The sequence below is a fragment of the Camellia sinensis genome, chromosome 1 (genome assembly GCF_055761805.1).
Source record: "Camellia sinensis isolate YWXY chromosome 1, ASM5576180v1, whole genome shotgun sequence".
NCBI classification, from domain to species: domain Eukaryota; kingdom Viridiplantae; phylum Streptophyta; class Magnoliopsida; order Ericales; family Theaceae; genus Camellia; species Camellia sinensis.
This window is the reverse complement of record NC_138961.1, coordinates 174,248,631-174,263,794: the sequence shown is the minus strand read 5'-3', so window position 1 is coordinate 174,263,794 and position 15,164 is coordinate 174,248,631. Positions and strand designations below refer to the sequence as shown.

The following is a 15,164-nucleotide window of genomic DNA, read 5'->3' as shown; positions in this document are numbered from 1 at the left end:
CAATTTTCTTACCAAGTTGATTTTCAACTTCATTCTTGTATTGAATGAAAATTTTCAAAGCTTCATTCTTGATTTGAATTAAATAAACATAACTATATCTAGTATAGTCATCTATAAAAGTGAAAAAATATTTTTTCCCACCTCTGGTTTGAATTGATTTAAAATCACAAATGTCACTATGAATTAATTCAAGTGGTTCCGTACTTCTTTCAATTGAATGAAAAGGAGTTTTGGATAATTTTGCCTCAACGCAAATTTCACATTTATGATTTGAATCAGTGTCAAATTTAGGTAAATATTCCATATTAATTAATCTACGTAAAGATTCATAATTAACATGTCCTAGTCTACCATGCCATAAGTTTCAAGACTCAAGCAAGTAAGAAGAAGATGTATTTTTATTAATAACTGAGGGTACAACGGTCATTACATTCATCTTGAAAAGGCCATCAGACATGTAGCCTTTTTCTACATACATCCCATTTTTAGTAAGTACAAATTTATCACTGTCAAACACTAGCCTAAACCCATTCTTATTCAACAAAGATCCGGAAACAAGATTCTTGCGAATGTTCGGTACATGCAACACATTGTTGAGAGTGAGTTCCTTTCCAGATGCCATCTTTAAAACAATCTTCCCTTGTCTTTCAACTTTGGAAGTTGAGGACTTGTCCATAAAAAGTTGTTCACTGTTGTCTACTGTAGAATAAGATGTGAGCATTTTTTTGTCGGCACAAATGTGGTGAGTAGCACCAGTGTCCACCCACCATTCTTTAGGATTTTTGACAAGATTTGCCTCGGAAACAACTGCAGAAAGATTGATGTCATCTACATCATTGGAAATATTGTCCACTTCGGTTATATGGGCTTGAGCAGGCTTCTTGCTTATTCTTCTTTTGCTTTTGCCTTTGTTATGGCAATCTTTGGCCCGATGTCCCTCTTTGTCACAAATGTAACACTTGCCATTAAACTTGTACTTTTTAATTTCCCCTCCTTTAGAGCCTTGTGAAGAACTTTTTCCAAAAAACTTTCGTTTCTTTACTTTTGGAGCATGTTCCATCACATTTACCAGCCTGTTTTTCAGAATTGCGGTTATCCTCCTCAATTTTCAAACGCACAATTAATTCTTCTAAAGGCATTTCTTTGCGCTTGTGTTTGATGTAGTTCTTGAATTCCTTGCAGCCTTATGGTAATTCTCAATTAAGGCTGCAACTTGGAAGGATTCACTAAGAGACATGCCTTCTACGTTAATGTCATGCAGAATGAGTTGGAGATCTTAAATTTGGTTGATCACAGTCTTAGAATCAACCATCACAAAGTCCAGGAATTTGCCAACCACAAATTTCTTTAAGCTGGCATCTTCTGTTTTGATAGGACTGTAAACGTTGTATAATGTGTTAAGTTCGTTCAAAATGTAGTTCTGGCAAAGGAAATCAGCATGTTTCCAGGCATCGACTGCAGTAACCACTTGCCGACCAGTTTCATCCTCGTTTAGAGTAGGAGCATTCTCACGGAGAAAACGAGCCAAGTTTAGAGTTGAAAGATAGAACATCATTTTCCGCTGCCATCTTTTAAAATTAGTTCTAGAGAACTTCTCTGGTTTCTTACCATGATTTACTGGTACTGTCATAATAGAAGAGGGAGTTGGCACAATTGTAGCCACCATTCCAATACTCGTTTGAGCATTTGTTTCAGTAGCCATTCTAAATTATAAAACAAAATTATATTTAGAATTTATACTACATAGAAAATTAATCTAAATTCACATAATTAAATTCTGTAAAAATAAAAGAAACAAGAATGCAGTTTTTATTTTTCAATTAATTTGGAAATAAAATAATTAAATTAATTTCTGTAACACTTCAATAATTAAAAAAAACGAATTTATTTTTAATTAATGAATACAGAAATTATTTAAGAAAACCAAAATTAATTTCTGACAAACTTCACAAAAAAATATTCTGAATTGTTAATGACACCAATATATTATTACTAGTTGTCAAAGAAAATAGATAGTATATTACCACTATCTGTCAAACAGTATATTACTACTATTTGTTTTCCAACCAGAATATTATTTTGTAAAATCACAGAAAATAATTTCTGTAAGAAGAAGAAAGAAGAAAGGAAATAAACGAAATTTTTTGTAAACAGAATAATTCGAATCGGTCTTAAGATTATTGGAACAATCTTCTGTGTAAAAAATAAATTGACACTAAATCAAACAAAATAAAATAAATAACTTACAGAATTTATTTTACCAAACTGAATGAATAATAAAAGATCAAGTCGAGTGTGTGACACTATATCCTTAAGACAGATTCGCCTCGCTACGATGCTTACGGTTAAGTGGCGTCTATCTTCCAAGATACAATGATCTTCACAAATTATAGTAGCATTTCAAACAATTTGTTCGGCGAGCAAAAACTTGTGTTCTTACACTCTGAATTTTTCTTCAAATTAATATGAAGATTATATCATGCAAGAGAACAAAAGTAGAAGGAAAATACAGAATTTCAGATTCTTTTTGGATTCCAAATCTGTTGGACTGTGTTGGAATATATAGGGCTGAACATGTGTGATATAAAACTGGAACATATATGAGTTTAAACCGAACAGGTGTAACACTGTTTCAAACAGATATAATTTGAATTTCAAACAGATTCACAGCAATTACCGAACTGAATCTGTCTGGGAAAACAGTCCGAAACTGCTGGACAGTTTCGGTAGCTAAGACCTATTCTCGAAAATTGAATCTGTTGAGGAATGTGGAAGAGACACAAATTTTGGAAAAAAATTGAATTCCAGTTTAATTTGAAATACAAATAATTTCCTATAAGAATTTTTTGAAAAAATTCAAATAAATTTTGTCCAAAAAAAATTAATGTTAGAACTGACTTGACGGAAAACAGTCTGAAACTACTGGACATTTTCGATAGTTAAGACATGTTCTCGAAAATTGAATCTGTTGAGGAATGAAGAAGAGACACAAATTTTGGAAAAAAATTGAATTCAAGTTTAATTTGAAATACAAATAATTTCCTATAAAATTTTTTTGAAAAAATTCAAATAAATTTTGTCCAAAAAAAATTAATGTTAGAACTGACTTGACTAACAACCAGCCGTCAAACGGCAGCGGTAGGGCGCGCGTGTGGTGGTTTGGGCTAAGCTTTACTTTGTCCATAACTTCTTCCTTCTACAAACTTGGGGTGCCTCTTGGGGCCCAACCCAAGTATTGTACTCTAGAGATTATATACCCATAAAAACTCTCTTAAAGTTTTAATGTGGGACAACCCATTTCAAGGAAACCCACATTTATTTCTTTAATTGTCTATTCCATAAACCCGAAAACGACATCAACTTCTCATTCACTCATAAATGATTTTGACAAACCGTCTTCACCGTGTGACTTACCATGCGGCAAGGAATACATCATCTCTTCGGACTCACCCCAAAAGATGTTTGGGACCCACTCAATTTTGGGCTCAAAGTTGAACCAAAATAAGCCTTATAAAAACCAATTTTCCAACAACGGTTTGTTCTCAAGTACCATAGATATTATAATTGATGGATAATTGATACAAAATTTTAAAAAATAAAAAATTGGAATTACCCAAGTTTGAAGTTATATGAAACAATGAAAAATATTAGTATCCACGCCCCACATTATGAGAAGTTTTTGTGAGAAAATTTTGAATATTAATAGTGTATCATATTATTTTGTGGTAAAAAATTGTAAAATATTGAATCTACTTTCAATGTTCTCTCTTTGTGTTTTCGTATAAGCTAAGATAACAAATTGACCCCCTAAAATATATATAAAAATCAATAGTTTAGGCTCGAATAATAGCAAAACACAAGCACATACACATTTAACAATCGAAAAAACAAATAGAGAAAATCAAACCAACCTGTTTTGGATACATTGAACAGTACATGGGTTTCAATCTATTAAAGAGAGATATAATCTTCTTTACCTTACTTTTTTAAGGAACCAAATCGAATTTCAGGATTTTTGAAAGTACTCCTCAAATCAGACTCCGCTTTTGAAATAGGTTTGTTTTCTCAATTTCAAAGTTTTTATGATCAAGTCTAAACTAGGGTTTTTGAGTCGAATTTGTGTTTGATTGTGAAATTAAGACTATTGAATTATGTGTTTTTGTTGGTGGGTTGTGAAATTCTAGGGTTTTTTTTTTTTTGGGGTGATGGGAAAGGGGTAGAAGATTGGAGAGTCGCAGAACCAGGTTGAAGATGAACCGAAACCGAACCTAAAGCAACGAAACGCAAAGAGGATAGAAGAGAAGAGATAAGATGAAAGCGTACCGTTGGTTGTCGTTGCCGTTAAACCAAGTCGAAGTGCCAGTCTCTCTTCGAACCCTCTCTTCTTGGTTTTGCCCAAGTATCTGCTTCGAACCCTCTCTCTTCTCCCTCTATTCTCAATTTTTATGTTCCTTTACGATTAGAAGCCAAATAGTTGGTGTATATTTTGATATATTTATTTTTGTCTAATATATTTTTGGGGGTTTGGCGCTCGAAATTTTCATTTTGGTGCTACTTTTTTTTTTGGTCGTACCTTTCACGACAACAATTGCATGTTGTGAAAAGTCCAATATTTTAAACGACTGACTTTTTGTACGTCGTGGAAAGTGCAATTTTTAAAGGCTGGCTTTTTATGCGCTGTGAAATGTTTAATATTTTTAACGGCTGGTGTTCGCATGTTGTGTATAGTTGACGTATTAACGGTATACCATATACATGTCATAGAAAGTTTTATTATTTATGACTAATATTGCAAGATGTAAAAAAATCATTGTTATTAACATTCATGACCTACGCAATAGACATGTCGTGGTTAGGAAATTATTTATGACATGCAAAAAAAGAAAGTTATAAAAGTGAAAAACCACGTCTTGCATTTACTGTATATCGTTGATGTAGAGCCGTAAAAACTCAATTTTGCTATAGTGTGAAGTTTTAGGTTCTAGGTCAATCTAGTTTGTAGTGGTGATGTTGGGTTTGACTATAGTGAATTGGTATTGGCACGAGTGGTTGGGAGAATAAAAAAGAGAAAACAAAGAGTGGTGATAATGAAGAGAGAAGTGGTAACCGACATTGGTAGAGGTTGCAGAGGCATAATAGAGAAGATAAAGTATAGTGTTGGGTGGTGGAGAGAGAGAGATAAATAGTGGTGTGTAGTGCTACTAGCAAAGGGAGCAAGAGAAAGAAGATAGGGGCGACTGCGATAGAGGGGGAAAGAGAGAAGGGAGTGCGGATGGTAGAAAGGGATGGGAGGAAAAGGGCAGCGACAATGGTAGAGAAAGAGAAGCAATGAACAATGTCTATTTATTGCCTTAATTTTACTAATTCCAAAAATATAAAAAAATAAATAAAGGAAATTCCCAACAACATGCTCCAGGAATACAATGAATTCAGTCCTTCAACTTACCCAAAGGGGTAAATGGACAATATCTGAAGTGTTGAAGAGTATGTTCATCAATATGAAAGTCAATACCATGAATTTGAAATCGAAAGTCATTTAGTTCAAAATTTGAACCACGCTACAATTTTAAATTTGAGACATGAATTTTTGCTAAATGTAACATTTGAATTTCCTCCTAACTGTCAATCAAATTAGGTGGGGCTTAATATTACATTTAATTTATTGGTTTTAGGTGGCCAATGACTGATTGAAAGAGATATATGCCTAAATGCCTCCTAAGCAAATATGCGAAAGAGACAATTGTGACTAATTCAAGAGGGAAAGTAAAGGAGGCTTGAATGCAATTGTGAAGGGTCTTCATTTAGAAATTAATCCAACTTAGGCACACTTAATAAGAAAAGAATAGGAAAAAAACAAAGAAAAAGAAAGCATCTAGGTTTTCTTCCACCACTTGAAGCTCAAATTTCCTTTTGAAAAAAATATGAAATACATGATTTTTAAATTTATTTATAATATTGTTAGACCACTTTATGCTAGTTATTGATTGTTTTAGAAATCAACCAGCTAATACTTGTCATATCATTAGAGATAAATTTAAGGATCATATTTAGGTATCTTTAATATTTTTCTTCCTTTTCTGCCAGACTTGAATGACAAGTGTGAACAACAAAACCATGATTTTTTTTTTTTTTTTTCTTATTTTTTTGTTCTTATGATTCCACTTTTTACTAGCAAATAAAATACTTGAACAAAATATCTTATCCCTTCAGAGGTGAGATAAAGAATTTGGAGGCCAACCTTACCCTCTGTTGATAATCAATCAATTCAATATTCTTATTCTTTCTTTTCAACCGTGTAAAGACAAGTTCACACTACCAAAACAATTTGATGAAGAAAGTGACCATGAAAAGCCCTCCTTGGTCCATTAGGAATCCTTGCAAATCTGAGCTTAAGGGAATCATTTTCATCATCTTCTTCTTCTTTTCTTTTTCTTTATTTTTTTTCCTTTCACTTTTTCTATTTTGAATTAGACCCCTTGTAATAAGATCTTAAATTTTTCTTTTTTAGTTGTCTATCAAAATCTTCATCTTTGTCCAACCATTATTAAGCATTCCAATGAGGGCCCCAAAAGAGGTGTGAATAGGATTAAAACTTGCCTTCTTCCAAGTAATCTTTAAAGAGTGAAAGAAAGGTCATCACCAAGTTGCTCATTTCACTTTACAGGTCTTGATGAGGTGGCCTGATGGGTGCTTTTGGAATAGGACATCAGTTAAGAATCTCTTCAATTCTTTAAGGAGAAAATTATCAAATTAGCTTTACTTTTTATGTGAAATTTTCATCGATTCTTAGTAACACTATGTTAAGAAGATTTATTCACATGTTAATCGAATTTAATAAAAAAATTACAAAAGAATATTAGAAAATATTCATTTTCTTAAATTGTTCCAAGGTTCAGGTCTAATATGAAAAAAAAGTAGTTGCTACAAGGCGATGCCAAACTCACACGAAATTATTTAGTATTGCACGCGATACTGAAGTGAACATGATATAAATGAATCTCAAACATTTATTTTTGGTTAAGATTCATTTGAGACAGTGCCGCATGTGACATTAAATAATTTTGGCTTTCATAAACAGTTCTATCATATATATGGACTGAGCAAGGTCCTAACTGGAGCCAGGTAGATCCTGAGTCATCACCAAGTCTTCCTATTTGGAGGGATGGAGCTGGTAGGCCTCTCTCCCTTTAAAGGCTGAGATCCCATCTCAAGGACAATAAAGTATGAAGGAGATATTGCCTGGAATGCTTGGAAATAAAAGAGTTTTTGATAGTATTACTAATACAAATATTCAAGATACACACACATATATGTATATAAGACTAATTACACCAATAATTGTTGAAGTATGCAATTTAGTTCTTTTAAGTTTGTCATTTTGTTCTCAAAGTACAAAATACGAGTTTAAATGGTCTCAAGATGCATACTGTTTAAATTGATTAATGGGAGTTGAGATATTTTTGAAATTTTATATGAAACTTCAATAATCAAAAAGATAAAATATACATATGGTTCCCAAAATAAATAATTTGTTGAATTTTGATCTGCAAGTATGCGTTCTGTTGTATTTTGGTCTCCAACCTTTTAATTTTGTTGCATTTTTATAAAATTTAAAAAATACCCGTTCTTATAAATCACTAGTACCATTTAAACTCATATTTTATAGTTTAAAGATCAAATTGACAAAATTAAAGAATTAAAAACATAAGTGTAACAAAGCAGAAGACCATTGATACAAATGCAATTAATCCATATATATCTATATATATAAGAAGCTCTTTCTTCTCCATGGCCCGTCTTTTTTTTCTTTTTTATTTTGTTCTTTCATTTTAAATAATTTATTAATGGTGACCTATATGTTGAGTAAAGGTATTTTCGTAATTATGTAAACATTCTTGATCAATTATGCAACAGGTTTTTTCGTAATCATACAAACATTTTTGATCAATTATGAAACAGGTTTTTTTTTGTAATTATGAAAATATTCTTGGTCAATTATGAAACATAAATTTTATATTTTTTAACAATGCACCCATAAAGTTTGTTTAAAATATGAATCGGTCTTATAATACTAGAAATTATAATTACTATTTGTTATAAATTTTAATTTAACACAATACTCAAGGAGAAAAAAACTTCTATGCAATAATAAATTATCAAAATTTTTTATTGAAAAATATTTCTCATATATTGAAAAATTGTTAATTAACTTAATGATTTATTTATTAACAAAATAGTTAATTGAAAAATATTTTCAACATCATTAATTTTTTTTAATTTACTTAATAATTTACTTATGAATAAAATTAATCATTTATTATGCGAGTATGATTTATGTATTAATAAAATTAGTCATTATATGGATGTATTTTCTTCTGCTTCTTTATTAGTTCTGTCATTTATCTTAGTAGCTTTTTTAAGATGAGAAAATTATTTTAGTATTTGTTTTATATTTATCTGTTGAGAAAAGTTACACACCATAATTTTGTTTGTTTGTTTTTTTTTATTATAAATTCGAAAGAAATGTTAAAGACTTATAAATTCACTTAGAATGATATGGTAACAGAATTGGAGTAGACATCATTGGGTGTATAACAAATCAAAAAATGATACATATCATACCACATAATTCTATAATATATCTAATGATTTATTCTATTCAATTTCATAAAACAATAGATGAAATTTTTAAAAAATTATCAAAATATAAAACCTAAACATATTGTAATAATAGCCCGTGCTTTCTACGGGCCTATGTAAACTAGTATATATATATATGTGTGTATGTGTATGGGTTTAATAAAAAACATTTCTAATGCAAATAATATTTTTGCTCAAAGGGCTGAGAAGTGCCAATATCAAATACATCTTTTGCCTACCTTCAAGGAAAATGTCCTCATATATAAAAGCTAATTCCATATAAGGGGGAGAATCCAATGAGTGAGAGTACTATTTTCTTTGATAATCAACACACGTAAAAGGTCTACTAATTAACATATAAGGCTTAGCTAACTTCATGCATAACCACCAGCTGTTTGGTACTGTTTTTTGTTTTTATTTTAAAACAACAAAAACTTGGGAAATGCATATTTTTATATCATTTTTTATTTTTATGTGAAAACAGTTTACAAAAATTGAGAAATATTTTTATATTTCTAAAAAATGGATTTAAAAAAAATTGAAAAATAGTTTTTAAAAGCAAATTGTCAAACAAATATATATATGTATATGTATATTTATTCTTTTATGTCCTCTCCAACTTCATGTTATATTTTTTTCTTTATCAAAATTCCTGGATCCACTTGTGATGGTGTGATTTTATTAAAAATATAATATAAATCATAAAATTGAACTCTTCAACAATTTAAATTTTTAAATCAATTAGTAATGAGTTCAAAAAAATTGAGATTTTTATTAAAATTGTCTCAACGAAAGAAAGGCCCACGGATAATTTGTATGAAATGGGCCTCCAAGATACTGCACTTGAAGACACAATTTCCCCAAGATTGTTATGGTCTGATCCAAGACATCTTTCTTCATTTTTATTTAGATATTAGATTTGTAGAAAGAAAGAAAAAAAAAAAAATTGAAAAACTGAATTTTATTTATCTTTTTTTTTTTTTTTTGGCTGGATACCAAAAAATGGATTACGAATAAATAATTTAATTTTCTCTTTGTTTATTTTGTTTTGACAAATTCAAGATCTTAACATGGCACATATATGTGCTACCCAAAAAGAGAGAAAGAAAAAAAAAAGAAAAAGGAATTTTATTTAAGAATAGAAAAGATTTTAGAGTTTTTTGTTTGAATGTTGTGAGGGATGAAGGAGCCTACAAGTTTTCAATGATGGGATGAGCTGGGCTTGGGCCAGGGCCGTTTTGTATTTGAATGGGACACCATTGGTGACTTGGTAGTAACACAAGGTCAAGGTGGGTTGTGCATGTCCTTGTGAATTCGGATTTTCTATAACATTTGTTCAAGAGCTCCAAATATTTTTGTTGGAAAAGAGCATCTAAGTTTGGTATGTCTGGATTGTATCTCTGCCAGCACTCCCTACCCTAGTTAGTGGCTATGGCTTGATGCTGTGGGTGCTTTTTATGAGTTGTTTTATGGTCCTAAGTGGTTTTTTTTTTTTTTTTTTTCAATTATTTGTTAATAATTTTTTATTTTTAGGCATTTCTAGACTATATGTCCCCATAAAGTGGAAAAAATAAAAAATTAAATTTGGAAAAGTCCACTAAAGATTAAACGGTCATTTTTTCCCTAGAAAACTGTCCTTTTTTTTTTTTTTGTCTTTAGTGGTAATTTTTCAGGTTTCATCAGTTTTATATATAAATTTTAGGATATTAGTCTAAAAAATGAACTTAAGAAAAGTTTTTATATTTAGAAGACCAATTGTGACAGAAACTCTCACACATACATGATGCCCACATATATATGAGTGGACCCGACCATAAAACCTTCCCCCAAAAAAAAAAAATCCCAAACATTTCTCTTTAGAAGACAGACACACAACCAGACACAACTGTTTTGTGACAGTTGGGTCATTTTTTTCTTAGTAGATCACAAACTTCATGAATGAGCCTTCGCCATCTTGGGCCATCGCAGCCCAAATCAAATGTTTGCAAGGATATTGATAGTGTTCATTAATAAAGAATCCTGACCTACTGAAATCGAATGTTTCATTGCTTCAAAAACACATGTTTTCCATTTATTTTTTCTTTCATTTTTGTTAATTTCATAAGCAAAAACAATGGGCAGTTCCCAAAAATAATATATACACATATATATATATATATATATAATTGTTTTCATATCTGTTTAAAAATAATTTCCAAAAATTAAATAATTTTTTTTTCAACATTTCATAAAATTGAGTAGTTTTCAAATTTCTTTTTTCCCTTCCCGAAAATAGATTTTAGAAATAGTTTGTCAAATTAAATAAAATACATTGGAGAAGGAGAGAAAGAGTCGAATTTGTAACTTGTTAATAAGGTATCTTGAGTCTTGAGCACTAAACTAATTCTAAACCTAGTATTTTTTAACTCAAATTTAAAGACGTGCTAAAATTCCAATTTTGTAAAAATTGTTAAAAAAATCTTAAATTTCGTTGTCAAGAATGTGGGTACATATGCATACCCATAACCTCAATTATTTAAGTCTCCATTCTTCATTATTTCACAAATGATTTTATATGATATCTTCTTGACCTATCCCACTAAAGATTACATCGCATGCTCGATTGCTTATTGAAGATTACATTAGAGAGACCCAAAAAAAAAAAAAAAAAAAAGGACCTAATGACTTAGCAGTGTTGCAATTCTAGAAGTAATGATCTCTCTCGCTCTCTCTCTAAATCTTTGTTGATAATAGGCATACCATGTTTAGGATTTGGTTCTTCATATAGCATGCGATATTGCGTAAGTATTAGAGATTCTGGACCACAAACCTAACCTTAAAAAAGTCCCAAAGAATATCTTGGGGCAAATTGTGATTTGTTTGAAAGATACTGTGATTGTTAGAGATCTATATTTTATTTTTCATTTTCAATGTCATAAAAGAGAGAGAGAAGAAGCAATTTGCTTACCAAAGAGGTGTGATGATCTTTTGATTCGGCTACAATTGTATAAGCAATTTGCAATAAAAGTCGTCAACTAACTTGGTCAATAGAGGAACCTCATGCAATAATATACTAGTTCAAGTTCAACCAACCACTGGGGTTTTGAACAAGACAAGTGTATTGGTGATGGCCCAAGATTTTTATTTTATTTAAAAAAAGAAGAAGAAAGAATGCCAACTTAATTAACAAAATCTTCTAAGGGGACCATAATATCTCACCATTTGGGCTCCTTATGCGCTCTTTTGTGTGAAAGTTATGGGCTCGTCACCAAAATTTATGGCTTTCTGTTTTCAATGCTTTACTCTTAATTGTATTATCATTTTCGTCTTTCAAATTTTTACTGCATCGGGTTCTATTTTTAATTTTATGATTATTTTTGTGTAGAGATTTTTACCATATTATGCAATTGGAGACAGTGAAATAAGAATTTTGATAACATAAAATTTATAACAAGATAAGAGCATCTCCAAAGTTTTTTTTTATTATTAAATTTGAGTAAAAATTTCATTTGATATCGCGCGTTACAACGGAGCAATTTGAGATTTCATCAAACCACCGGTTGACTGGGAGGACGATCAGGGAATGTCCGGCCGATTGACCAGTCAGTGTAAATTTTTTTTTTTTCAATTATAGGCAATTTTGCAAGGAGGCAGTCGATTGGGGAGACAACCAACCAGACGTCTGACTGATCGTCCAGTGCTCATGCATTGTCCAACAATTATCTGTAAAACTAATGACTATCTACAGTAATTTGATGAAAGGTTCCAATATCCTTAATTTGATAAAAAATTTGAAATATCCTCAATTTAATACTAATTTAATGTTAATGTTAAAACACTAATTTTGTACGTTTAAATTTACTAAAACAAAAGATGAAACGTGGTAGATCCTCTAAGATGTATAGGCCATTGGAATTAATGCTTATTCATTGAAAAGAGTTGGTCCTACAGGAACTAATGCTTATTCAATGTATGCATTAGTCCTTGGAAATTCTTTAATGTGACATCTACGGCTATTTAAGGGTCTAAAACCTATCACATTCTTGATTGGTTCCCATCAAAACTTTCAAAGTTGTGCTGCCAACTAGTTGGTGCCATTGCACCTGGAATCCAAAGCATGAGATAGAGGGGGGGCTTTTTTCAAATCAATGTATCATTAGTCATAGAATTGAAGAAGGAACCTCTACATACTTTAATAATGGAAGCAAGCTAGCTAGTCTTGTACCTAGGAACCCTAACAAACCACTATAATTGAGCGAATTTGGGTGTTGGGTTTTTTTTTTTTTCTTTTTTTGGAGAACCCAGGACTAATGTATCACTGGAAAGAGAGGCCCCTACTAGCATCTCTCTCTCCATGTGGGAGGTTGCTGGTTCAAAGAAGATGGAAAGAGGGTTTTGTCCCATGCATCTTAAAGTGTGTTTTGAAGTGACTAATTGAAATCTTGATTTGAAATGGGTACCAAAATGTCTTGTTGTGCCCTTATTATTGCTACTACTACTATTATTGTGAGTGTTTTTTTATTGATAAATCTCATTTAAATTTGTTCAAATTTAATAAGTTTATCAATAAAAATTATAATTTAATTAGTCTCATATATTTATATTTTTAGTAGCATAATTATTTGTACTATGCACGAGTATAAATAAATAATCAAAAATTATTTTTTAAAATTAAATAATAATGTAAAAAATTTATCTAGAATATTTAGTAAAAATAATTTAGAATCAATTAAATTTTATTCATTTTTTATCACAGTTACATATGAGAGAATTTTTTTTTATATATTATTATGTCATTAATTGTGTGCTCTAAGTTCTTAATAATAAATACATGTCATAATTTAATTGGTAAAAATTAAAAAATAAATCGCAAAAATTATATTTATGATAAAATATAAATACATTTCGTCTTATGAGTTTCGTAAATTTAATTTATCATATTATAGTGGTAAATTACATTTGTCAATACATAAAAATAGATTAGAATTCATTTGTGATATTGAATTTAGGCTTAACATTAGATTTACGCCAACTTGTCTTTTACCTAATCATTAAAATTATCTTTGTCTATTTCCAACTTATATGAATCATTTGACCTATCTATTTATTAAATTACTAAATAGATATTTGCAAGTATTTTTTATAATAATTAAAAATTTTGTGTTAGAATTTACCATCACCTACCACCACTACCACCTCACCTACTCCACTAAACCTAACCCACTCTACCACTACCACCTACCACACTTCTCCTACTCTCCACCTACTCCCAAACACACTCCTATATAATAGGAATCTTTGTAATTGTAATAAATGAATATATCAATCAATAATAATACATACAATTTATTCTCTCTCTTTCTCTATACATTATTTCTTACATGGTATCAGAGCTGGTTTAAAACCTAATATTTTCGCTTCCCCGGCGGGCGGCAACCTCACCTTAGCCGCCCGCCGGACCTCAACCTATTCCGCTGATAAAATCAACAAAGATTTGTGCAACTGTAGTCATGTGTGAGGCTGATGGAGAAGAATTCTTCACCTCATATGACGAGACAGTCTGGAACTGGAAACACTGCAACATTCTGCTCTGGAATTCTGCAGCAGCTAGATTATAGCTTGGTTGAGTGCCAAGCTTTGGTTCCTCCACCCACTCTTGAACTTGCCCAGCAAAGTGTGAAGGTTCATGCTTGTGTTGGAGGGACTAGTGTGCGCGAAGATCAGCGCATTCTCTCCAGTGGGGTTCATGTTGTTGTTGGTACTCCTGGTCGTGCGTTTGACATGTTGCGGAGACAATCACTTCGCCCTGTTTACATCAAAATGTTTGTCTTGGATGAAGCTGATGAAATGCTGTCACGAGGTTTTTAAAAATCAGATCTATGATATTTTCCAGTTGCTGCCACCCAAAATCCAGGTTGGGGTGTTCTCAGTTGCTGCCACCCAAAATCCAGGTTGGGGTGTTCTCTGCCACAATGCCACCAGAGGCTCTTGAAATCACCAGGAAATTCATGAATAAGCCTGGAAAGAGAAAAAGCTCATGCTAGGATTTGCGAAGTGATTCGCTGCAGGAATTTTGGCTTTGGATGAAACCCTTACCATACTCCACTCATTCTCTCCAACTGTTCTAACTTTTTATTTTTATTATTATTATTATTATATCAAATAATCAATGCACTCATGTTCCCCACTAACAGTGTCCACTTTTGACCCAAACCATTTTCAATCCATCATTTCTCCTTCACCTTTTGCACCCCACTCACCGACTCTCTCTCCACTTTATCACATGGGTTTGTCCCTCTCTCTCCTCCATTTGATTTCAAAAATCACTTATTTTTATTTATTTTTTCCAAGTCACTTTTCCTCTTTTTTAAATACCCCACTTTATTTTGAAACAATCGCACTGATGTTTTTCATATAATCCATCTATAAATATTTTTTATCTATTTTCTTTCTCCCTTGTTTTCTTTCATTTTATTTTTATTTTTTCAACAAAACACTCCAAAAAAAAAAAAAAAAAAAAAAAAACAACATTGTACAAACTTGTC

At 31.2% G+C, this 15,164-nt stretch overlaps 1 long non-coding RNA gene across 1 annotated transcript; it reads right to left on the bottom strand.

Annotated features, from left to right (window-relative positions):
- Positions 1-379: 379 nt before the first annotated feature.
- Positions 380-4,507, bottom strand: LOC145799660 (uncharacterized). The gene is made up of 2 exons (XR_014341306.1): positions 4,324-4,507; positions 380-1,703 (listed from the first exon to the last, which is right to left on the bottom strand). It is a non-coding gene; the product is annotated as an uncharacterized LOC145799660 (long non-coding RNA).
- Positions 4,508-15,164: the final 10,657 nt, after the last annotated feature.